The sequence below is a fragment of the Panthera leo genome, chromosome F2 (genome assembly GCF_018350215.1).
Source record: "Panthera leo isolate Ple1 chromosome F2, P.leo_Ple1_pat1.1, whole genome shotgun sequence".
Taxonomy (NCBI): Eukaryota; Metazoa; Chordata; class Mammalia; order Carnivora; family Felidae; genus Panthera; species Panthera leo.
Window position 1 is genome coordinate 75544465 of NC_056695.1, and position 25917 is coordinate 75570381.

At 42.5% G+C, this 25917-nt stretch overlaps 1 long non-coding RNA gene across 1 annotated transcript in view; it reads right to left on the reverse strand.

Annotated features, from left to right (window-relative positions):
• Positions 1–598: 598 nt before the first annotated feature.
• Positions 599–25917, reverse strand: part of LOC122210479 — a 64664-nt gene continuing 39345 nt past the window's right edge. The window contains exon 3 of the long non-coding RNA XR_006198088.1: positions 599–1011. This is a non-coding gene — a long non-coding RNA (uncharacterized LOC122210479). The remainder of the gene's footprint in view (positions 1012–25917) is intronic.

Genomic DNA, 25917 nt, shown 5'->3' on the forward strand with positions numbered 1-25917 from the left:
TGACAGAGAAGGTCCTTCGTGCTCTGGTCTCTTTCCACCTCTGGAGTCCCCCCATCCGGTGACTTCCCACACACAGCACCCTCACCCTTGAATCATCTTGAACCACTTAGAGTTCCCCAAATGTCCCCGTTGACCTTTATTTCCTACTAAATAGGCATGTTTATAGGGCTGTCATGAGAAGTCCATAAAATATGATGTAGAACCATAATGAATTCCAGATGACCTATTTATTGTCTATCAACATTACAGATGTTAAGACTGATGGATGCTGAGTGTATCAGTTGGCTTGGGCTGTTATAACAAAATACCGTAACTTGGGTGGTTTAAACAACAGAATTGTTTTTCTCATAGTTCTGGAGGCTGGGAAGTCTAAGACCAAGGTACTGGCCAGTTCAATTCCTGGTGAGGGCCTTCTTCCTGGCTTGCAAATGGCATTTTTCTTTCTTTCTTTCTTTCTTTCTTTCTTTCTTTCTTTCTTTCTTTCTTTTCTTTTCACACATTTTCTTGCTGTGTCCTCACGTGGCACAAAAAGATGGAAGGAGGGAGAGAAAGGGAAGGATAAGGGGAGAACGGGAGAAAGAAGATGGAAGGAGGGAGAGAGAGGGAAGGATAAGGGGAGAACGGGAGAAAGAAAGGTCTCTGCTGTCTTCTTATAAGGACATGAATCCCACCATAAGGACCCCACCCTCATGACCTCATCAAAATGCAATCACATCCCAATGGCCCCACCTCCATCACATTTGGGGTAAGGGTTTCAGCATTTGAATTTGGGGGGACGCCATCCAGTCCACAGCACTGAGCAAAGAGGGTAACGATTTATAATGGATCTTTGTCCATGTGTCCGGCATTCTGCTGCCATATAGCACCCACGAGAGCAGAAGTTTTATGTGCAAATCAAGATATCCTGCACATAAAACACTAGTATCTACACTTTGGGTCGAAGTGAGGGAGATGGAAAGTTGGGGAGTGTTAAGAAATGATGGGGAGAGACAGGAAATTCATGGAAGGGTCCTGTATTTAAAAAAAAAAAGTATGGATTTTATCTTTTGAATGAGTAGGATCGAGAGAAAACAGATTCAATGAAACATTCACACACAGTTGGCTGTTAGCTTTAAGAGCTATAAAAATGCTCATCCTAATGATCCCATTTGGGGAATTTATCCTAAGAAAATAATCCAAAAGATAGAGAAAGGTATATGCATAGAGATATCCATTCCGTTATGTACAATAATAAAACCGGGGAGAAACCCACAGAGGAATACTTAAGTAGTTATTAAATAAATGTTTGTTGAATGAACCAACAAATACTAACTGCATATAAAGCAACAATTAAAACAGGGAAGTCCAGGTTAATAGCGTGGAAAAATCATTGAAGTAAGCAACAGAAACAAAATATAATATTATAACTATGCAACACTATAGCTCTATAAATACAGTGACCAAAGATGGACCAAAGTAGATGCAAATACAGATAACAAGGACAACAGATGACTTCTTAGGTGGGTGCAATTATTTGCCATCGACATATCATGTTTACAGAAGACACTGCCATTTTACAAACAAAAAACGACCAGTAAAAGGTAATCTGGCTCCCTGCCCTCACAGTCTCACAAAGTAGCTTTTGTTTGTAGCCAGCCTGAAAAAAAAAACACTTGGCTTCTAGTGACAGTGAATGGATGAAATATTTGGGGTCAATATAGTGGAAAGCAGTATTTGTTTTACTGCAAAGCACGGAACAATGGTAACTTGGGGGAGCAGGGTAAGAGGAAAAGGATTTGGCCTGTTAGACGAACTACATACGCTTGCGGCCAGAGCGGCCATGATCTCCGACGCAGGATGGGAAATGGGGCCCTCGTGCTAATAAGCCAAAGGCAACCTGAACAGTACGGTGATGTCTGAGCAGACCTGTGCTTATTCTCACTTGAAACAAATACTCAAAAGAGAAAGAACGAGGTACTCAGCAATAGGTATGCCGTTACTGGTTTTGCCATTACAGTTCACCCGGAAATATGTTCTTCAAGGTAGAGTCGTCGAACCTCAGAGCTGGATGAAGAGAAGAGGTTGAGGGTGTGAGGCGATTCAGCTGATGTATGCAGTTGGTGTGCAAGAGAAATGCAGCCTTCAGTCATGTGGCCCAAGTCTCCATCTCCAGAACCACCACTTTCTACCGTGTCTCAATCAGGCATTCCCTCAAACGACAATTAAGAGAGTGTGTGTCCTTGAACAAGTTACCCAGTCCTGCCTGGCACCCATCTTCTCACCTCTACAGTGTGGTGAAGGCCTCTGGCGTCACGTGTGGGGTTTGCTGCTCAGCGTCTGCGCACTCGACCTTCCTCGTAACTGCTCGCTCCCGAAGGACCATCTATTTCCAGCTCCTTAGTTCCCGTGCTCTGTGTAGGCCCCGGGTCCTCGGGCACATCAGGTTCTCCCGGATGTGGGTTCGGAGTAAGGAGGGAGCGTGACCCATGAGAGGTGCTGAGGGGTGAGGTCTGGGCAGGAATGGAGGGCGAAGTGAGGCAGGTCCTCTCCCACCCAGTGGGTGGAAGCTGAGAAGGAAAGGCTTGAGCTGCCGCCATCTTGGCCGACACATACACACCGAGAGCAAAGCCAGTGACGTGGGAGGCTGCGCTGTGAGATGGAAAACAGAGAAACTGGGTCTTGGAGACACCATTTAAGCCCCAGAATCAAGCAGTTCTTGAAGCCAGCCCTTCCTTCTGGTTTTTGGGCCAATACATTCCTCGTGCTTTTGTTTTTGTTGGTTTGTTTGGCTTTATTTAGTTTGAGTTCTCGTTTGCTTAAGATAGTTTGACTTGGATTTTCTTTCACTTGCTATCCAGCCTCTCCTAATAGAACAACCTCTCTTGCTGAGAGAGAATGTAGACAGAAGGCCAAGCACAGCACCCGGCCCTGAGTAGCTGGTTTAACAAGTGTTGGATTCACTCTCCTCTCTTGCCTACTCATTCCATCTCCTCCTTCTTCCCTCTTTCCTTTCCTCCCCACGTTTCCTCCTCCCTTTGGGGCCCTATCCCTACAAGTCCTCTTTGGCTTCAAGCACAGGAACAAGGGGCACTCTCCTCCGCCTCCTCATAAAACTCGGCCACCCAAAAGTCTGGCAAAAGCCTCAGTGAGCTCCACCCTAGAACTCACGTCTGTCGTGCATTTCTTTCAAGTGGGACCATGTGAACGGTGACGCCTCACATTTGTACAACTCTATCATGGGCTCTCACATCCAGATTCTCACCTGATTCAACTTTAGCTGTCTGCAGTGGCAAGATGTTCTTATGATCATGCCCATTCCTCAAATGCAGAATCAAAAGTTCACAAAGGGGAAATAACGTCAACACAGTAAGTACAGGAAGCTGGACACAAACAGTGAAACCCACTGTTTTTCCATCTTCCAGCCATTTCCTTTACTTAAAGTAAAATGTTCACGTGTGTGGATCCTGTGGCGCTCCTCTGCAGGGTCTATGCAACTGATGCTGGAGACATTGGTGCTGATTGACAGCCATGTCCCTGGCTGGGAATTGCTATCAGGAGCAGGGACTGCCCCACCCAAGGTCACAGTGCCCATGGCCACTGACTGGCCTCCTTGCTCCAGTTTGGAACAAGTGAAGGCCACTACAGCTCCCGAGCTCCCTGTAGGATCCTGAAATCTGCCAGGATTAAGAGGGTCAGAGTAAGAGGCCAGTTTCTGTGCAAGTGGCCCTTAACTCGGGCCATAGAAACCAGTCAATCTGAAGGTGCTTAGAGCATGTATGGTGGGTAGGGGTGCCGGGTAGATGGAGCCTTTGGGTCGGCTGAGGCTTGTGACAGCCACATCCCAGGCCAGCTTCCCCCTCCGCCCACTCCTGTCCTCCTTATGGGAATCTCCAACACCTTCCCCAACAGACTTTGGACATGCAGCTCTCTGTCTCAGAGTCTATTTGCAGGGATCTCCATCTAAGCCAGCTGGTACTGGAGGTGGTCCTAGGAAGCAGACTCTAAGATGGGATTTTAGAGCTGGAGCAGTCGTTGGCCGGCTGGCAACGAGGACCCCTTCACTGGTGGGGGCGCGGGGAGTACCGACAGCCCTTGGCGTGTTTTCCTGGCGCACCTGGGAAAAATGTCAGTGGCGGTGAGCGGGGATGGGATCCCAGTGACGGGGGCCACACTCCTGGTGTGTTATTTCCAGCACTAGAGAAGCAGGAGGAAAACGGGAATTCAAAGGGCAGTGGACTTGGTGGCTGTCGCAGAACACTACTGATTTGGCGCATAGAAATGACAGGCTCAGGATGGAATAAAGGGCTGGAGTACATTGGTGGCTGCTTCCTAATTTTGCTGGTCTCCCTCGTGACCAGGACAGTAGTACTGAGGCTCCACAACAGAGTGTTCAGGGCAACAGCTGTGGCTTTGGTTACTGTCCCTGGAAACTCACCCGGACCTATTTCTTCAGCATTCCCAGCATGTCCGCAACTGAATGCTGGTCAATTCCAACCTAAGTCTGTCTGATTTCAAAGCCCACGTTCTGTGCCCAACACCACACGGTGACTAGGAAGACCAAGGTCCAATTCCCTAAAATGAATTAAATCGAGAGAAGAACGAGTAGTTGGAGGGAGCTGAAGGGAGAAAGGAGCTCAGCTTCAGGCACAGGGAAGCTGGCGAGCTTAGTGGAACCAACGGGACCACCCAGCAGAAATCTGAGGGTGAAGGGACACACTCTTCCTACATACAGATCCTGGGGCGAGAAATGTCGATTTTTGAATTCCGTCCTAGAAGGGATGATTTCCCTAACAAGCATTCTTTGTCACTCTCCATATCCTTACTATGCCTTATTATTTTCTATGGCACTCATTGATTGATTGACTGCCATGTTTATTTATTTAGCGACTTGAATAGAACTTTACTAGCGTGTAAGCTCCACGGGGCAGGGATTTTGATACACTGGCTACTATATCCTTATGCCTAAAACAGTGACTGGCACATAGAAGTTGCCTCTATAATTCTCTGTTGAATGAGCGCATAAACGTACGAATGAATGGTCCTTGAAGCAGCCACATGAGTCACATGAGCCACATGAGCTATTTTCCCCTTTTATGACTGAGGAAACGGGAGCTTGGGAATGTCCAGCAGCTTTTCTCAGCGTTATAGCTAGTTAATGGCCCTGTACCTTTCTAATCTATCTTCCTCTATTAAGCCACACCTGGCCTAAGAGCTAGGCCATAGTGCGCCATGTCCTGGCTACGTGGAAAATTTTCTGGGTGACCTTGGGCAAATTAGGAAACTTGCATTTTGTAGGCCTTATCATTCTGATCATGCGAATAAAGGCAAAGGGTTTTCTTAAACCACCCAAGTTCTTACCAGCCTTCCCTTTACTTACATAGAAAATAATTCACACTTGTAAGTTAATCATAATTGGAACCTGTGCTTCTTGCCTTAAAACAAAGACTGCAGGAGAGAGTGAGCCTGATGGGGTTGTGCAGCCCCGTGATCTCACACTCACCAGCAAAGTGCACGCCGACCTTTCTTCTCCCCGGCAGCACACCAGGTGACTCCTGTGTTTTCTGGGCAGCTGCTGTCCTTGTCCTTGCAAAGCCCTCCCCTCTTGGGCAAAACACTTGGCCTCTCCAAACTTCAAATCTTATTTTGTGAAGATTAAGTGCAATAGTATACATATGACAGAGTTGAAATTGCTTGTTTCTCTGCAGCCATTATAACAAATACTGCCGACATACAAACGGGCCATCCTGGTTTTAAGCTTTGGTGACTGCTCTGTGTAGCACCTGCACTGAAAATATTGCTTATCAATAGAAATATACTAAACACAGGATCCATGTAGTTTTTCTGGAAAACATATCATTTAAACATGCAACCTTGCACAGTTCATTAAAGGCAGGAAGAATACAATCTTGAATACCACCCATAAAATTAGCATAGCTTTTGCTGGCCAGGGATTAAGAAAAGAGACCGAGTGGCAAGTACCGTGTTAGGTGCTTGTAGATATACTATTATTCCATTTAATGCTCAATAAGTATATTTTTTAAATGTTTATTTTTTTGAGGGGGGAGGGGCAGAGAGAGAGAGAAAGAGAGAGAGAATCTCAAGCAAGCTCCATGCTCAGCAAGGAGCCCAAGGTGGGGCTCAATCTCATGACCGTGAGCCGAAATCAAGAGTGAGACATTTAACCAACTGAGCCACCCAGGTGCCCCTACTGCTCAATAAATATTGTCGACACAAGAAATCCCTCCCCTCCATGGGCAGCCATCCAAATATATCTGGTGGACACTTTTTTATTTGTACATCCTAGGGAAAAAACTCTATTGTTTTGTATGCATTTAAATGAATAGAATTGTGCTATAAATCTCATTCTGCTATTATTTTTTATCACTCAGCATTACGCATCTATGATCGGTCCCCGTCCCGGGAGAGACGCCTTGCTGCTGCTTCACGCGCTGTGGTATCACAGTGTCCAGCCACATCGTACTTCTCCGGTGATGCGCCTGGTCAGAGGACCACGGGAGCCCTCAGATACCGCTGCTGGGAAGCCGAGTCGATGTGGCCATTCTGGGGAACAATCTGGCAGTGTTCTTGGTCACATTCCAGTCATACGTCCTGTGATGTGGGTATATATCCTGGAGAAATCTGCTCATTGCAGCGTTGTCTGCGAAATCCTAGGCGCTGGATAGGGGCAGTTGTATGCTGGAAACTGGTACGTCCAGTTCATGAGGAATTTCAGGAATGTGGTGAGCTGGTTTCCATATTCAGCCATTATTAAAATCAAATTATATACATTAATATACTGTATTTGTTTTAGAAACAAAAGAAATAGATACTTACAGCTCACCACTTCCTATTATTTCACTATTGTTTTTTTTTTTCCTAAAGTTTATTTATTTATGTTTGAGACAGAGAGTTCAAGTTGGGGAGGGTTGGAAAGAGAGGAGAGAGAGGGGAGAGAGAGAGGGAGAGAGAGAAAATCCCAAGCAGGCTCTGCACCACCTGTGCAGGGCCCGATGCGGGGCTCAAACCCATGAACCGTGAGATCATGACCTGGGCCAAAGTTGGCCGCTTAACCGACAGCCGTCTGTCTCACTATGATTTACCATTACCCGGGCCCCAGAGGTCACTGGCATCTAAAACACCTGCAGGCGGGACTACTCTTTAATGGTGTGCTACTTCTGCACATTTCTTCCTTACTCTGTGTCCAGGGACACAGCACTGGCACCTGGAAATAGGCCATCGTGGGAATAATTACATCATGGACGTCAGCAAACGCTACAAATGAAGGTTATTTTTTTTCCCCCCGAAGAACCAACTGTTAAACATTTACCGGTTCGCTGGAGACTGATATTAACTCCCTTTTACAAATGAGGAAAATGAGGTTCAGGCAGGTTATAAAACTTGCCGAAAAGCATACAACGTACAATCTCTGCCTCAGACCTTGTACTCGGACACTCGGATGGAAGTTAGAAGTTGTACCACCCGGACTATACTGGTGTACCAACACCAGTACTCATGCGTTTTGTTAAAAAAAAAAAAAAAAAAAAAGAAAGAAAGAAAAAAAAAAATCTGTTGGCCGCCAGCACCTGGGTACAATCAAGACAAGCACAGTTTTTAGAAACATCTGTTTACCGAGTGAGCTTCATTAACTGCTCTTGAGGGCCGTGTCCCGAAACAGTGTGAATAACAAGATAAGCTGCGTTTTCGTGAGGCCACGCACACCGATCAGGAAGCAGGACAGCTAACGTATTTTAGCCACCGTGTGACTTCACAACACTCATTATAGATCATGCTGTGTGGCACCCTGAAGGTCCTGACCTTGTCTCTGCCCGTGTCGCAAGCCCTGGCGTGCGTTTACTTCCATGTAACTATGTAGCTCTGCTATTTCCTAAATATTTCTTGGAGAGCGAGTTGAAATTCAGCCACATTTTCTTCTACCAAAAACTATTTTCTCGGGGCGCCTGGGTGGCTCAGTCGGTTAAGCGTCCGACTTCGGCTCAGGTCATGATCTCGCGGTTCGTGGGTTTGAGCCCCGCGTGGGGCTCTGTGCTGACAGCTGGGAGCCTAGAGCTGCTTCGGATTCTGTGTCTCCCTCTCTCTCTGCCCCTCCCCTGCTCATGCTCGGTCTCTGTCTCTCAAAAATGAATAAAGGTAAAAAAAAAAATTTTTTTTAAATCTATTTTCTCACTTGTTCCATCCTACAGTTAGTTATTGATGAACATTTATAAAGCCCCTAACTGTGTACAGGACACAGGAGAAATAAGGTTGGGTAAACTATGTCCCTGACTTCCAGAAGCGAATAGGGCAGCACGAGGAAGTACAGTTGAAACACGGATTCTGGCTGAGGCCCACATTAAGGCGTGTACAAAGGCCAGGGGCATGTCTTAGTCCATTTGGGCCGCCATAACAAAGTACCACCCACTGCTTATAGACGCCGGGAACTTACTTCTCACAGTTCTGGAGGCTGGGGAGTCCAAGATCGGGGCACCAGTGTGGTGGGGGGCCAGCGAAGGGCAGCTTCTGGGTTTCTGGGCTTCTCGCCGGGTCCTCGTGTGGCGTAGGGAAGCCATAGGACGTCACACCGCTCCCCCGAAGCCCCAACTTCTCATCTGGAGTTTCCACGCTAGAATTGCTCCTGACCTGGTTTTCCCAAGATCAACGAATAGGCATTTTTCTTAGAACACCATTCAGGTGGTCCACCCTCCCCTAAACAAAACAACAATTTACTCAAAGCCACATTCTGATACTTTTTTGTAATTTTGCCATGTCAGATTCCTTTCCTTCTTTTCTTCTTCTTTCAACTATGATTCATCAAGGTTTCACTAAGTGTCCTGAACAAGATAATAACCTCTGAGAGTGTTTACACTTAACCAATTTTGTTCTGATTAATTAGCTTATGTGAAGTGTTTGATACAGTGACTAGCAGAGAGGTTACTATGAATATTCATTTCTTCATTTACTCATATAGCCACACACAGTAGGTTGGACAGGCACTATTAATCAGATCTGGCACATGAACAAGCCGAAGGACAGAGAGGTCGCCTTTCCTCAGCGGTTCCGTAAGATCCACTCCAGCATGAGGTCTCCTGGCTCGTGCTGGTGCAAACGAACCAAATCTTGCAATTCTGTGGGTGTATGCAACCTTTCTTCCTAGGGAAGGATCTGGTTTGTTCAGCTTGCGCTGTGCTGGCCTGACTCCCATTGGTCTGGAGGAAGCAAGGGAGGCAGAGATAGGTCTTAGGACAAACATCGTCTGGAGAGGCTCCTGCTTCGGGTGGTCTCTACAGTGCCTGCCAGCAGGGAAAACCCCTCTTCTTCCCCCAGGAGGTAGGAGGGCGCAGCCTCTTGGGGCGTTCAGAGGAATCTGTGTTCAAGGTTCTCAGGTCCGTCCGTCCAAATCTCCCGGTCCCATGTCTCAAGGTCTCCAGTTTCCTTATCTGGGCCTGGACTCTGACATCAGAGATGGTGAAGGCTTGTTTTCATTCTCCTCGCCAGCTCTCCTGCACTCACAAGGAAGCCCTAACACTGAATGTCAGCAGCCTCGGCTGGCTGTGGGAAGAGGGGAGGCTTCCCTAGGCTCTGAAAGAGCACTTCTTGAGGCCGGTAGTTGGCTAACCGAGCCTGCCACTCTCTCTTCCTTTTACAAGACTTCTCAAGCCCAGTAACCAAACTCAGCTAGTTCTATGTTCCTTAGAGCGAACACTGACCACGTACTTTTTGTTACCACGAGCACGGAAGCCAAAGCTTCCTTCCGCCTACATCCTTCCTCTCACCACTGGGGAACATCTCAGTGACTGTGACGCTATTGCACGCCAGGGTTGACATCACTCCACTTAGCAGCATTCACGGGATCCCAACCCCTGACTGATCCAATAGCGGAATCCATCGGGAAAGCGTGTGCAGGGCTGAGGGTGGTATCCAGTGTCTTAGCTTGGGTACCTAAGTAGTGGGGTTTAGAGAGGTACTTGCATGAAGAACTTACTTTGGGATATGATCCCATGGAAAAAGAACAGGGCCAGGGAAGAGTAAAACGGAAGGAGACCAATCCAGTTCAAGGGCCCTTTATTGAGCTGACCACGGCTTACAGAAATCGGGGTGTTACTTTGTCGGGACTCTCTGAGGAGGCACGTGCAATGAGCCACTTGAGGGTGGATGTGGTGGATATTTTTCTACTGGCTCTCATCTCCTAGTGGGTAAGGGTTGCCAACAGGATTTTAATGTTTACAATCTCTGTTTGTAGACTTATGTATTTCTCCTTGTACATGTTATCAATTTTTGCTTCATGTGTTTCGAAGACCTATTATTAGTAGATACAAATCTAGAGTTTGTATATTCCGCTGGTGATTTGGACTTTTTATCATTATAAAGTGACCTTCCTTATTCTCAGTAATGCCTTTTGCCTTAAATTATATTTTGTGCTAATACCTGCGTTATAACTTAATTCCATTATTTTACTTTCAAACTATCAGCATTCACGTGTTTTTGATGTGTCTCTTGTAAACAGCTTACACTTTGATTTTTTTATTTTTATTTTTTATTATTTTTTAATGTTTGTGTATTGGAGAGAGAAAGGATAGAGAGAGAGAGCAGGGGAGGGACAGAGAGAAAGGGAGAGGAGAGAGAATCCCAGGCAGGCTCCATGCTGTCAGCACAGAATCTGACGCGGGGCTCAAACCCACAAACTGTGAGATCATGACCTGAGCTGAAACCAAGAGTGAGACACTTAACCAATGGAGCCACCCAGGCACCCCGACACTTAGATTTTTTTTTTAAATTCAGTCTTACAATCCTTGTTTTGTAACTGAAGCATTCATTCCACTTAACATTTGATATAAATGATATATTTCTATTGAAATCCACTCATAAACCGCATTTCCTGTCTCACTTATGTTCTACCACCCTCTAGACTTTTGCCCTTTTCAATCATTCCATTTTGGGCTATTAGTTAGAAGCAATACAATCTTTATCCTTGTAGTGGTCATGTGGAAGTTAGACATGCATTGTTGACTTATCAGAGTCTAATGTGAATCCATACCTTTACTGTCTTCTCAGTACATAGACATTAGGACACTTTGAACTTCATTTACCTTCTTCCTGATTTGTATCCCAGTGCTGTAATGTATTTTAGCTCTCTCTAAATACTTTTAACTCCATATTAAATTTATCAATTCCCTGTTTTTATCAATTTCTCTGTTCTTCATTCATACATCGTCAACCTTCGATCACTATGGAGATCATTAGAATTTCCTTTGTGCAGGTTTATCTGTGATAAATTCTCTTGATTTTCTCATCGGGAAATGTCTTTATTTCTCCTTCACCCTCGAAGGGTATTTTTGTTAAGTGTTGAATGCGACTTTGGCAATTAATGTCTTTTGACCCATGTCCACTCTCTGTTGGTTTCTCTTACTGCTGTTGAGATGTCTACTTCTCATATTTAAAATTTTTCTAATGTTAATTTTTGAGAGACAGACAGACAGCGCATGAGTGGGGAAGGGACAGAGAGAGAGGCAGACACAGAATCCAAAGCAGGTTACAGGCTCTGGGCTGTCAGCACAGAGCCCGACGCGGGGCTTGAACTCACGAGCTGTGAGATCATGACCTGAGTCAAAATGAAGAGTCAGATGCTTAACGGGCTAAGCCACCCAGGCGCCTCTATTTCTCATTTTTTAAAAGATAAGTTCTCTTCTGTCTGCCTTTAAGATTTTCTCATTGCTTTTTGTTTTCTACAATTTCATTATGTCATGGATTTCTTTTTATCTTGCATAAGTCCTGAGCATTGACTCTGTACCGGTAGCCCCAGAATGCCAAGAATATTTAGCTGTTACTTTCAGCTTCCTCTTTAGGTTGGCAAATACTCCTAAGACAAAAGCAATGATGAATGCTGAGCTTATCATTCTAAAGTTTGCACCTTTTCCTGGATCTCAGCTGGCAATTCCTTGCTGTCGTATTAGTTCTTTTTCATTTTAAAACATTATTTTGTTCCAGATTTTTTGCTTGTCTTCTCTAGGAAGATCGGTCTAAATCACTGAGTCTTCCATTAGCAAAAGAAGAGAATCCCTCCATCATTCTTCTTCTCCTTCTCCTTCTTCACTTCCTCCCAGTGTACTAGATGGTTAAAATTATTGAATAAAGAACTGTTCTCTTTGCCAAACAAAATACAACAACTACACATCAGAGTACACATGTCCAACACTAAGGGCAGCAACAGGAAATGGAAGGATCCTGCAAGAAAGGATGGCCTGCAAGAAACAGATGCTCGATTGTAGACTCAGCTTGTTCTGCCATCTTTATCGTTATAATAAGGCAGCCAAAGCTATAACCTGAAGAAAGCATTTGGTTAAAAAACATTTTCCAATAAAACAGAAACTTGAAGATCTTTAAACCAACCCCTCCTACTCTTGATAACACTACCCCCTTCTCTGCTGTGGATAGATCACACTTCCTGATCTTCTATGAATGTGTTCTAGTTCCTTCTCAAATTGCTACTCTGTCTCCTTACACAAAACACAAGTTCCCCTGTCCATATACTGTCTGACCTAATATGCTCAACAACACCGTGTGGTATTCAGATCCTCCTTGTACAGAGAAGAGAAGTGAGGCTTCAAGTAGCAGACTGCTTCTGTGGTCTTTCGAATCCAGTGTTCTTCCCATTCTGCCATTTGACTTGCTCACTTCGGGCAAACCATTTTCAGGCTCACCCTCCTCCCCCAGCTTAATTTTATTAACGAAGAATGAGGAAATGACACAACAGAGCCATTACAGTCCCCCTCCTATTCTGGCACCTTCCGGAAAAGTTCGCCCTGTTCAGCTGATGGACTTTTGTAGCAGTTGTGTAAGAAGTCGTAGGGAGAAAAGTGGGCCGGAAGCTCTCTTTCAGGGTGGAATTCTAAGCCTTCTCTCTCTGCTGTGCCAAGGACCACCCTCATATCATTTGGAATAAATAATGATGGTTTAACCACTTGGATGTGTTCTTCTACACCCATGTGTGGAATGTTTTCGAGAGTGGTATCGGCACATCCAGATAATTACAGCAGGATATGGAGCGGCTTGTGAGTGCCTAATACGTTTCATCCCTTGCAAGGATAAGCTGGTCTTAAGAGAAGAAAAGAAACAAATGGAGCTCTGGAGAGTGAAATCTTCTACATCCTTAGAGAAAAATCACACATGTTCTCACTTGAGGATATAACAGAGAGTCTCTGGAATCAGGAATTCTGGACTTAGTTAAAATTCCTCTGTTGTTAATTAGATATGCGACTTTGGGTAAGTCACAAAGCTACTCGGAGTTTAATTTTCTCCGTTGTAAGATGAGGACGAAAAGAGAGGTCACAGACTCTTAAACTCTTCAATTACTACTCAAATGTACATTATCATCTTTTTCTAACATCAAGCTTGGCACTGAATAGTGAAGGGGGAGCCAGGGATACAGGTCTGCTCATCTGCTCTAAAGGAGAAAGAATGAAAAGGCAAGAGAGGAGGACATGACCACCTCAGGGCACTCCCTTTGCTTCCTACATTTACTTGCAATAGCCAGATTTCTAACTGCACGACCCGTGCACAATGAAAAGTGAAAAAAAAGTAAGAGACTTAGGTCAGGTGAACCTACCTGGGCCAACCCCTATCTGAGCCACATGCTGTGTAGGTGGTATAATGGCCTGAGCCCTCCAAGACTGTTATCTTTTTCTGGAAAGTGGAGAGAGCTTTTCAGGTTAATTGTGAGCATTTCCTGAGATACCTTGTGAAAAGGTGCCTAACAGTGTTTTGGACACGGTAGGTGCTCAATACATGCGCGTTCTATTCTCTCTCTTATCGAGGGGAATTGCTTGTGTTTCTGAATTTAATTCTGCTAATCGTTTATCGAGCGTTCACGGAGGCTCACTGCTGGAATTACATATGGAAAAGAAAAACTTCAGTAGGAAACCTCCATAGAACGTTGTGCTCTGCCATAATTACCTGAGAGAAGTTAACGTGCCAACTAAGCTATAAGGAAAGGAAGCTTAGATATTATCTAAAAGTGATTTTGAAAACTGTTAGGCAATAAAATTATATTAAGTAATATTGCTACCAATTCATTCCAGTCCATGTTTTATTGACTCTCACCATCTTGCAGCACTTAAATGTAAAACGCTCTTCCTTTCAAGGATATGGTTTGCTGTTTAAAAGAAAAAATAAAAGCAAGCAAAACCAAGTATCACTGGCCTTCTTCCTGGCAGCTTTTAAATTACCCCCATTTAACCTCAGAACAATCCACAGAGTGGTTCCCTTAGCTGAAATTTCAGCTTCAATGTTTCTATAGCTTCCCAGTTGATCTGTCAGTCGTAAGCCTTTAAAAATTAATTATTAAAACCATTTCCATTAGTGTTTTGTTTGGCCTTCATGCAACCATTTTGCTTTTGCTGTTTAACAAGTGAAAGCCCGTCAGCATTAGCTATAAATACACAGCACCAGATATGGCAGCAGGCACATGACTCGTGCTGGACTGTTCCCTAGGGCTAACCAAGTGATGGCTGCATTCTGGGAAGTGGTGTTAGGTCCATTCTTAACCTACAGACAAATTCCAAACCAGCCAGCCACGTGAAGAGAATTCTCTTGTCCGTTCCTCTTTCTTTTATGGCTCAAGGTATCGGTTCACTTGGTCTATTGGTAAATTCTTTCTTGTCTGCCCATCCATCCAGTGAATCTGATTTTTATTATCAGTCACGTGCCTAACATTGGAGGCAGACTATCAAATGTGTTCCTGCCCTCAAAAAGAGCACAACTGCAGTGCGGGAGAGTTGGACAGATACATTATTATAATGCAATACCTCCTATGGCAGAGGACTAGAATGAATGATCTGGAAGCCCAGACAAGGGTCTCGAGGAAGATTTCTAGGAAAAACTCCCATCGATGACAATTAACTGCCGTTGAAATAAAGGGTCAATGGGCTGGGGGAACATGCCCAACAGAACAGCATAGGCAAAGGCACAGGGTTGCAAAACAGGACCCTCTGGGGAAGTAAACATGGTTAACGAGGGCTGGATTGGAGAGGTCATGGAGGCTGGTGGCCAAAGATGAGAGTAAAGAAGGTGGCCTTCCATCATGACCTTCAAACTGGGCCCTGCCCGTGCCATGAGGGGTACCTGGGGAGGCAGCTCAGCCGGTGGGCTCACGTGTGCCTCGCACGTTGGGCTTTGGTGAAAGGGTTCTTCTTAAAGGCTAGGTTCCACTATAGTTGAAAACCACTGGTCTCTGTTCAGTCAAGGAGTCTGAACCTTCTTCTCAGACCGAGTGATAAAGACTCTCGTTTCTGCTTCATTCCCCACAGGACGGTGGGTCTCACCAGGAGTGAGTTTAGACCATGAAAAACCTCTCCACTGCTTTAACTACAGACTTTAAGAAAGACTTTCTTTTTTTATGTTGATATTCACCTGTTTTAACTGTTGTGATTTTGATGTATTAAAATAACATAGGTTATTTATTTGCTACATTTTTAAATTTTAGACTAAAAGAAACTAAATCGGAGTCAACTGGCTGGAGGGAAATGGGTAAAAAATGCTGCACCACAGTGCTGTACCGGTAAACACAGATACACTGAAAGTGCAGGGGTGTATGTATTTAGGGACTCTGGCAACCAGGAGGGAATGCACAGGTAGGGGAAATTTACATCTGTACTTTTATCTTGTTATTAAAAATATGAAAATTAAGAACAGCACAGTGTCTTATATATCCAAAATAAGGTTTCCCTGGCCTCTGGTTACCACTTTATTTGCAAAGTCTGGCTACAAGGACATGGTTTAGTTCTCTTTAAGAATAATTGCCAACAGAAAAGAAAAAAAATATAAATATCTATTTTATAAGTCTTTTAAAGCCAGGGGGAAAAGCCTTTAAAACTATATTAGAGCAAATGTTAGGATCAACTTCCTATTATAATCTTCACAGTAGTAATGATGTCAATGCTGCTTGAAAATGAAACTCATCTACACCAATCTTTATCTTTTTCAAAGTACTTCTATGTCAACTATCTTATATTCACAACCCAAAAGGTAGGTGGTTGACCTGAGGCTCAGTGTGGTCACGTAAGTGGACGTATCAATGAATGGTGTTCGGGGACAAGGTCTTCTTAGTCCTACCCCAGTATATCAAAGCCCCAACCCCCTGTCCACCCTACCTCAATGCCTACTTTAAAAAGGATTTTTAAAAATCACGTGGCTGCCACAAAATGTTTAAACAGTTTCCTGATGCGGTGTGTTTACAAAATGGAAAATGTTACAGCATAGCCTTTATCCTGACCTTGGGGTTGGGTCTTCTTGAGCTCTGGAAATGAGTGGAATCTTCCATCATTTCCAGGCTTTGTCTCCCATCTCCCATGCTGTGTCGGGAAGTCCTCCACTCCCACACCCCTAGTTCTGGTCCTGGGACCAAATGCCTCCCAGAGGCAGCACAGCCAGAGCGTGTGATCTCTAAGACATACACCTTTGGGCTCAACAAGGTAGGGACCCCAGGAACTGGTAACCAGTTATCACTTCCCCTTGCCAACAGTGTTCATTCTTCTTTACCCACGACTCTAGCCGTCCTTCAGGGCCTCCTTCAAGAAGCCTCCCCTACCTGCTGCAGCCCACATTACTGTGTCCTTCCACTTACCCGCTACAAACAAGACCACTTAACACTCAGATCCTAGCTCTCTTGTAATGTTGATTGCTTTGTGCAGCGTATGTTTAATTTTTTTTTTAACGTTTATTCATTTTTGAGACAGAGAGACAGAGCATGAATGGGGGAAGGTCAGAGAGAGAGGGAGACACAGAATCTGAAACAGGATCCAGGCTCTGAGCTGTCAGCACAGAGCCCGACGCGGGGCTCGAACTCACGGACCGCGAGATCATGACCTGAGCTGAAGTTGGATCCCCAACCGACTGAGCCACCCAGGCGCCCCTGTGCGGTGTATGTTTTGAAGCCAGAAATGAAAACAGTGGGCTCAAACTCTAGCTCTGAGCCTACTGGATTTTAAGTTATTTAACTTCTCTGAGCCTCAGGTTCCGTATGAAAACTGTGGGTAATACCTTGTCAGGCAAATGTGAGGACACTTAATATATGTGCTTCACTGCCCTCCACCTAACACATAGTAGGTGCTCAATAAATGCTGAAATGAAAAAAAAAAAAAGACAGGAACAATGTCTCATTCTTCTCCTATCTCTCATATAACCTGGTTTGGGCTACAAAGAAAAAGCCAGATGAATGTTACTTTTCCTTAGGTCTAGCTGACAAAGCTCACCTCTGGTCTCAGGAAACCAAAGACAGTATGTGTTTTTCCCTTCACAATGATAGTTAGTCCACATGAGTGTCATCACAGAGTGACAGTAATATTTTTTAGAAGACTCATTTACATAGTAACTTAACGTTTATAAAGGGTCTCTCTCGCTCTCTCTTTTTTACATTTATTATCTCATTTGATTCTCCCAGTAACTCCTGGAGTGCATGTAGGAAAGGTGTCAGTAAATCTTATATACCAGAAATCTGAGTTTCGTGTGTTTAACATCAGCGGTACCACTTTTAGCCTAATTTACAGTTTACAAAGCATTTTAAAAACCACTGTCTTATTTGATTACTAAAGTATCCTAAAAGTACTTAAATTTTAATGCCCTTAAAATCTTCTAGATATCAAAGGGACACTAGCCTTGGCATGATCTCTGTGCTACAAAGAGCAAAGAATTGTTTTTTAAAGAAAATACAAGTTAAGAATATTGACTGCATTGTAAAGCTACCACGGATTTCGTGGCCCCGGCTTGCAGAAAATTAACCCCTGCGACTGCAATGTTTTATTATTTGTAATAGAACCAGTTGTTTGAGTTCTCAGCAAGTTGCTCTTTCTTCCTTCCTCACCTAATGTCTCCATGTTCTTCAACTTACAGATTACAAAATTAAGAGAGAACTTGTTAGGTCTCTGGAATATATAGCATACCCCTATGTATTTGTTTCGAGAATCAACTTTCAAGCCTCCACAGTTCAAAATAACGAAACCTGCCAGCACTAACCAATTTCCCATAGAATGGCCTCTTTAATCAAACAAGGATTCGGCATGACCTTGGGCAGTTCACCTGCCCAGGCCTGTTTCTTAGGGCATGAGGAATTTGTTTGAAGCAGCTTAAGTCTTCAACACAATCATTCTAGAATTCTACGAGAAGATGACTTAAGGAAATACATCTAAAAATTAGTAAAAACAATTTTTTTTTTCATTTATGAGGCCTGGGATGTTTCCCTGAATCTCTTTTTAAAAATGGAAATGTGACAGATAAGTCTCACCTTCCGTTCATTCCCCCCCCCCCCCCCCACCCCAGAGCTCACCAGCGTCCTAACGCCTGTGGATCTCCCTCCTACGGGGTTTTTATGTTTTTCATACATTTACTTGTGACAATATCCTAAATTACATAATACCATCAGATTTTTTCGTACAGATATTCACCCATTTTAACTGTTACGATCTCAACGTATGAAAGTCACATAGGTTATTTATTTGCTACATTTCTCCATGAGTTGGCAAAAGTTTTCTGAAAAAGGCCAGGTAGGCTTTGTGGGACACATTATGGTTTCTATTGCATATTCTTTCTTTTTTAAAAGAATGGCCCTTTAAACATGTAGTGTTGGGGTCCCCAAGACCACCATCTACTTCAGTGACTCATAGAACTCAGAAAAGTGGTTATGCTGCCGGTTAATTTCTTGTAGCAAAAAGAGTTTACAATCAGCAAACATAAAAGGCACATAAGGAAGAGTCCAGAAGATCAGGTACAAGCTTCCAGTTGTTCTAAGAGAAGGTGCATAGACAGAATTTCATTCTTCCAGATATGATGTGGGACAACACGTATGGAATATTGCCCACCAGGGAAACGCACGTGAGACTTGGTGTCCAGGGTTTTTACTGGGAGGCCCACTCTCAGTGGCATGCAGCGATCACATGGCTGACCCTACCCAGCTTCCAGTCCCTCCAGAGATCAAACTGATAACTGCACGGGACAAGGTCAGCACCACAAATCATTGTTAGCATAAACTATCTGATGTGGCTCAGAGCCTCTGGTAAACAAAGGCACTCACTCATAGGATGCAGGATATTCCAAGAGCTTAGAGGTTATCTCCCAGGAGCTGGTCAAGGGCCAGACTTATCTTTGGAATGTGCTGGATTTGAAGAAGCCAGACCTGTTCAGTCAATCCTTCATTGCACACGTCAAAACCGGTCTTAGTTCACAGGCCATGGACTGGATTTGACCGGTAAGTTACTTTCTTTTCTCCTGTTAATTCAAACATTGCCATAGGAAACTTCCTCATACATGCTTTATTGTATATACATGCAGTACATTGTGGGAACAATGATATAGGTACCTTACCTCTCCTCAGAAATAAAAATGTGAAACTGGAAATATGTAAAACATGTGACTCTCTTTAAAACAAAATCAATCTACAATGTTAATCACAAGGACTTAAAAATCATTTATTCACTTTATTTAGTTACTAATTTTTTTAACATTTATTTTTGAGAGAGAGCAAGCAGGAGAGGGGCAGAGAGTGAGGGAGACACAGAATCCAAAGCAGGCTCCGGGCTCTGAGCTGTCAGCACAGAACCTGATGCGGGGCTCAAACCCATGGACCGTGAGATCATGACCTGAGCCGAAGTTGGAGACTTAACTGACTGAGCCACCCAGGCGTCCCAAAATCATTTATTTAGATGCAGGACTATAAAATCTCTTTCTTAATAAGAAAACTGAATTTACAATGTGAATTACATATAAGATCTGTGTCAGATTATTAAAGCAAAGGTCTCAAGAGATATTAAATTTGAATAGCACATTTATCACAAGCAGCAAATTGCTGTTGTGTTTCACTATTACATAGAAAAAGAAAGGAATTTTATCAAATTGTTTTATTACACATTTTCTCCTAATCTGAACTGTAAACTGTGTGTGAATGAACGTCAAGGTTATGAAATGTCTTAGATAACTGTGGGAGTCAAAACATGACCGATGTCGGAGACTGTGGTAGCTCACAAACTGTGCTTAATATCTTCTAACGTGGCTCAATTTAAAACAAAATAATTGGATTTCTTTTCTATCTAGAGCCAAGACTTTGTTTTACAATAAAAATATCAATGTGATTTTCTAGTTTTGGGAAAAAACAATTCAGTCTTTTAAAAAATTACTGTTAGTTTTGATTTTACAGAGTGAGTGAGCAGGTGAGCAAGCCGGGTGGGGGGGGGAGGGAGGGAGAGAGGGAGAGAAAGAGAAAGAGAGAGAAAGAAAGAAAGAGAGAGAGAGAGAGAGAGAGAGGGAGAGAGAGGGAGAGTTAGAGAGAGTGAATCTCAAGCAGGCTCCATCCAGGCTGAGCGTGGAGCCCCACAGGGGGTTCAATTCCACGACCCTGGGATCATGACCTGGGCCAAATCCGAGATGGATGCTTAACCAATTTTTAAAAAATTTTTAATGTTTATTTATTTTTTTTTTTGGGGGGGGGGAGAGAGAGAGAGAGAGGGAGAGAGACAGACATGGCGGGGGGGAGGGGCAGACAGAGAGGGAGACACATTTTTGAAGCAGGCTCCAGGCTCTGAGCTGTCAGCACAGAGCCCGATGCAGGGCTCAAACTCAGGAACCGTGAGATCATGACCTGAGCTGAAGTCAGACGCTTAACCAACTGAGCCACTCAGGGACACTAAGTGTTGAACAATTTCTATACCTAAGCATGATGCAGAACTTTTTGTAAAAAGGCTGTTAGAAGCAATGTAGGATTTCATTTTTACTAAAGTGCTAAAAAAAAAAAGTATAAGTTGAAAAAAAAAATACTTTTCTCAACATCTTTTTCAATCTTTGCTATTATGTAACTGGGTATGAAATGGCATCTAATTGCACTGATTTGCATCTTTTTGATTACTTAAAGACCTAAACATATTTTCGTGTTTAACTGACCCTTTGGCCCTCTTTTGTATAGTTCCCCCCGCCCCCACAACCCCAGTAATCCTTTATGTCACTCGGACACCTCCTTTGTTGGTCACTGGTAGATACACTGCGAGTACACGGCAAGTCTCTGGCTTTTTTCATATTCAGCGTCTTCTGTATACTTAACGATCTAAGTTTGATATAGTCAGACGCATTGATGTTTTCTTTATGGCTCTTTTTTTGTTACATTCAACTTCTTCCTTACACTGGGTCACATTTTCCCGTCTGTCCTTCTAGAATATTTTTAGATGGTCTCTGATCCACTTTCTCTTTGCATGTGGTGTGAGAACGGTGTATAATTTGACTTTTCCACACGTACATGCAATTGTCCTCGTATTTATTGGAGAGTCCTTGTGTCTCTATTCTCTGTCATCTCAAGGGCTTCTGCACCTTTACTCTGAACCACAGATCCGAACGTCTGTGTGCACCCACTGGAGTTCTACCATCACGGTCCTGTGGCCCGTATGACAGGTGGTCCTCTCTTATTCTTCCTTTTTGAAAAATGTCTTGGCTCTTCATCTTCCCACATTAATTTGTTGGGCTTATCGAGTTCTATGAAATACTCTGTTGAGGACTTGATTGGAACTTCAGTGACTTTATAGATAACTGATGCTTTAGTATATTGACTCTCCCCACCCTCAAAACATGGAATATTGCTGCATTTATTTCAGCTGGCTTTGGTAAAATTCGTGCACATCTTTCACTGGGTGTATTGCTAGATACCTTAGAGTTTTCATTGTAAATGAAACTCTCTTAAATGTTACCTGCAAGTAGACTTTTGAGTAGAAAGGGACACCACTGATTCTGGCATATTTGGTCTTATATCCAAATACCCCTCTCTTATTAGTCCTAATACTTTGTAGTTTCCCTTGGACTTTCAAAAAAACCCAGTTGTCTTGCCCACTACTACTAACTGTTTCTTACGTTCCAATCCTTATGCTTATTTCTACTATTATTGCACTGGCCAACATCTCTGTGCAACATGGAACCAGGTGCACAACAGCCCTCCTTGTCTTAATGCTGACTTTAAAGAAACTTCTCTAAAATTGTATCAACTTGTGATGTTAACCATGGGTTTGTAGTAAATTTTCACTTATCACATTAGGGAAGTTTCTGTCTACTCATAATCTATCAAGAGGATGCCTCATTTGATTGGTTTTTAAAACCATGAAAGAGTATTGAGGTGCCTAGGTGGCTCTGTCAGTTAAGAGTCCAACCCTTGATTTTGGCTAAGGTCATGACTTCACAGGTTCGTGAGATTGAGCCCCACGTTGGGCTCGGTGCTGATAGCGTAGAGACTGCTTGGGATTCTCTCTTCAGCTCTCTCTCACCATCTCTCTCTGCCCCTCCCTCAAGTGCTCTCTCTCTCTCTCAAAATAAATGGATAAACTTAAAAATCATGAATGAGTGTTGTATTTTGTTGATTTTTTCCCTGTACGTTCATTGAAAATAACATGGCTTTTCTTTATTAATAATGTGGCATATTACATGAAGAGATTTTCCAATGTTATACCAACTCTCATTTGGTCAGTAAACTTTACTTTGTCATAACTAATTAATTTAAACAGTGAATTTGAATTGTAACATTTAGGCTAATTCAGCAGTGTTCATAGAGAGACTGGCCTACCCTTTTCCCCCCCTCACATATCCCATTTGACTTTAGTATCAAAGTGGGGTTTTCCCATTTTATTTATTTATTTTTATTCTTTAGAACAGTAATTACAAAGATTGTGTTTCTTGAAGGTTTAATAGGCCACACAAAGACCATCTAGATCTGGTGGCTTACTGGAAAATTTAAAAACACAGAGATGTATTTAATGAGAATTTGTGCATGCGTGCATACACACACACAGATCCACATTTTAAAAAATATCTAGAATTTCACATTTATCCATATAAATTCACCATAGCTTTATCATTTCAAAAAATCTTAACTATACCCTTATTCATATCTTATTTCTTTCCTGATATCAAGTTGTCTTTTTTATTGAAAAAAATTGTCAGGATCATTATAACCTCTATCCTGATTCTATCACCATAGGTTAGTTTAAAATTTTTTCCTTTTATGCTTTTATGTCCTTTAAATTATTGCCTGCCTCAAATCATAAAGATAGTCTATGTTTTACTATTTCCCTTTTCATATTTAGACTATTTTCCATAGGAATTGCTTTTTCTATCTGATGTAAGGAGGTGGTCTCTTTTGTCCTTATGGATATCAAACTCTGCACTATTAACTGAAAAGACCATCCTTTGGCCCATTGCAATGGCGTCCCTTGTTCATAAATCTGGTGACCCATATATGTGGATTCATGTTTAGACTTTGTATTGTTACATTAGTCTATTTGTCCTTATACCAACCAACGTTATAGTCTTTTTTTTTTAATTTTTTTTTTTTTTTTTTTTTTGAGAGAGAGAGAGAGAGAGAGAGAGAGACAAAGCATGAGTGGGTGAAGGGGCAGAGAGACAGATGCAGAATCCAAAGCAGGCTCCAGGCTCTGAGCTGTCAGCACAGAGCCCGACGCAGGGCTTGAACTCACAAACCATGAGATCATGACCTGAGCCGAAGTCGGATGCTTGACCGACTGAGCCACCCAGGCATCCCCCCTCACCCCATACAGTCTTACTTATAGCTACAGCTTCGGTGAAAATTGTTCAGTTTTATTGTTGTTCAAGGTTACCTTAGATAGCCTTGGTCCTTTGCATTTCTGTCAGCTCGTTAACTTCTTCCCATATTGCTGGGATTGTGATAGTATCACACTGAAGTTAGGTAACAATTTACAAAATTGCCTTCCAAACAACAACGTAATATATTCATACCTTTATTTAGATCTTTTAAATTTCTCTCAATATGATTTTTTTCAAAAATTTATTTCTAGGTATTTGATACTTTATGCTAGTGTATACAGTATCATTTTAACAATTTCAATTTCTGATATTTAGAAATACAATTTATTTTTGTATATTGACTTTGTATTCAGTGACCTTGATAAATTCCTTAATATTTTGTAGAGTCTTTTGAATCTTCTATGCACAGAACTAGTTGTTTAGTGTTTTCTCCTTTCAAAACTTTGTCTTTATTTTAGGCCTATCTCACTGGCTAGGATCTCAAATTTAATGTTAAACAGCAGTGGGTATTCTTATTGACTTCAAAAAGCCAACCTTTGGCTTTGTTGACTTTCTCTATGTTATTTCACTGATTTTGTCTATTATTTCCTTGTTCTTTTTCTAGCTTCTTGAAATTAGGAGTTTAGGTCATTGATATTCAGCTTTGCTTTGCTTCTAATCTATGCATTTAAGGCTATAAATTTCCCACCATGCATTGCTTTTGCTACAACTCACAAGTTTTGGGATCACTATCCACCTTGAAATATTTTGAAATTTGATTTATTCTTTGACCAAGGATCTGTTCAGAAATTACTACATAATTTCCAAGTAGTTGGGGGTTTCTTCAGTCATCTTTTTGTTACTGGTTTCTAGCATAATTCCACTATGTTAGAGAATATTGGATAAAGGCTTTTGATCTTTTAAAATTTGTTGAGGTTTATGACTCAGCGTAAGGTCAACTTTGGTAAATGATTCACGTTTACTTGAAGAAAATGTGAATTACGTCTTTTTTGATCAAGTGTTCAATATATGTAAACTAACTGTTTAGTGGTTGTTACCAGCCAGATCATCTATTTCATTTTTTTTTCTTTCCTTTTCCTTTTCTTTCTTTCCTTCTTTCCTTTTTCCTTCCTTCCTCTTTCTTCTCTTTCTCCCTCCCTTCCTTTCTCTTCCTTCCTTCCGCTCATTCATTCATTCATTATTTGGTCCGAATACTCTATTAGCTATCGCAAAAGCTGTGTAAAAGTTTCCAGCTATGGTTAGGGATTTATTTCTCTTCTGTCATTGTTGCTTTATATATTATAAATTTGTTTTGGCACAGACATTTAGGATTATTTGGTTTAGGTGGATTAATCCCTTTATCATTAAAATGTCCTTCTTCAGCTCTAGTGATGCCTCACATCTTATCTTTGCTTGATAAAACTACAGTCCTATTATTCTCATTCAGTTGTGTATCTTTCCCCGTGCATTTACTTTCACCCTTTCTGTGACCTTGTAATTGTGGCTCTTATAAGGAGTACATAGGAGGGTATTCCTCATTCAGCTGATAACATTTCTACTTTAATCCAGTAATGAATCACTTAAGGTGTTTGGGTTTATGTTTTGCAACTTTAGAATTTGACCCAGCTGTTTCATGTTTCCTTTACGTTGTTCGACACACATTCTATTATTCTTTGTGCTTAACTCAGAGGATATAACCTGCATCCCTGACTTTACAGCCTAATAACTATTAATTTTACCACTTACCCAGTGCTAGAACCTGTGGGTACTAACTCCATTTACCCTTCTTGTGCCTTACTATAGGATGTGTTTTAAGTCCACAGCTGTTTTAACCCCACACTGTTAGTTAATATATTTGCAGACATATTTACCATTTCCATTGCTATTTCATCTGGGGTCATTTTGCTTCTGCTTGAAGAATACCCTTTAACAACTCTTTCAGTGTGTGCCTGCTGGTGATAAATTCTTATCTTTCCCTGAAAAGTATTTTGCCATCATATTTGAAGGGTATCTTGCCCTTGGCCCTTCTTTCCAGTTATCTGGAATGGGATCATTGCAGCAGCCATCTTTGGATGAGGACAGAAGCCACATGCCAAAGATGGTGGGTCATAAAGAACAGAAAGAGCCTACAGCCCCACTGGCCTTTGGAGCTACTGTACTGAGCACTTGACAGCCTACCCAACAGATTAAGCACCGATGTGACTTTGGTTCTGTTCCTGATACATTGTCTTTGATCGATTCTGGAAACTTCTTAGGCATTTAGCTCTTTCAATATAGCTGTTAAGGTATCTGCAATTTACACGGAAATACTCCAGGATATGTGGCACACGTGTGTCACTTATGTAAAGTCATCACTTGTATCCTGCTAACATTCTGATCAAGACAGTA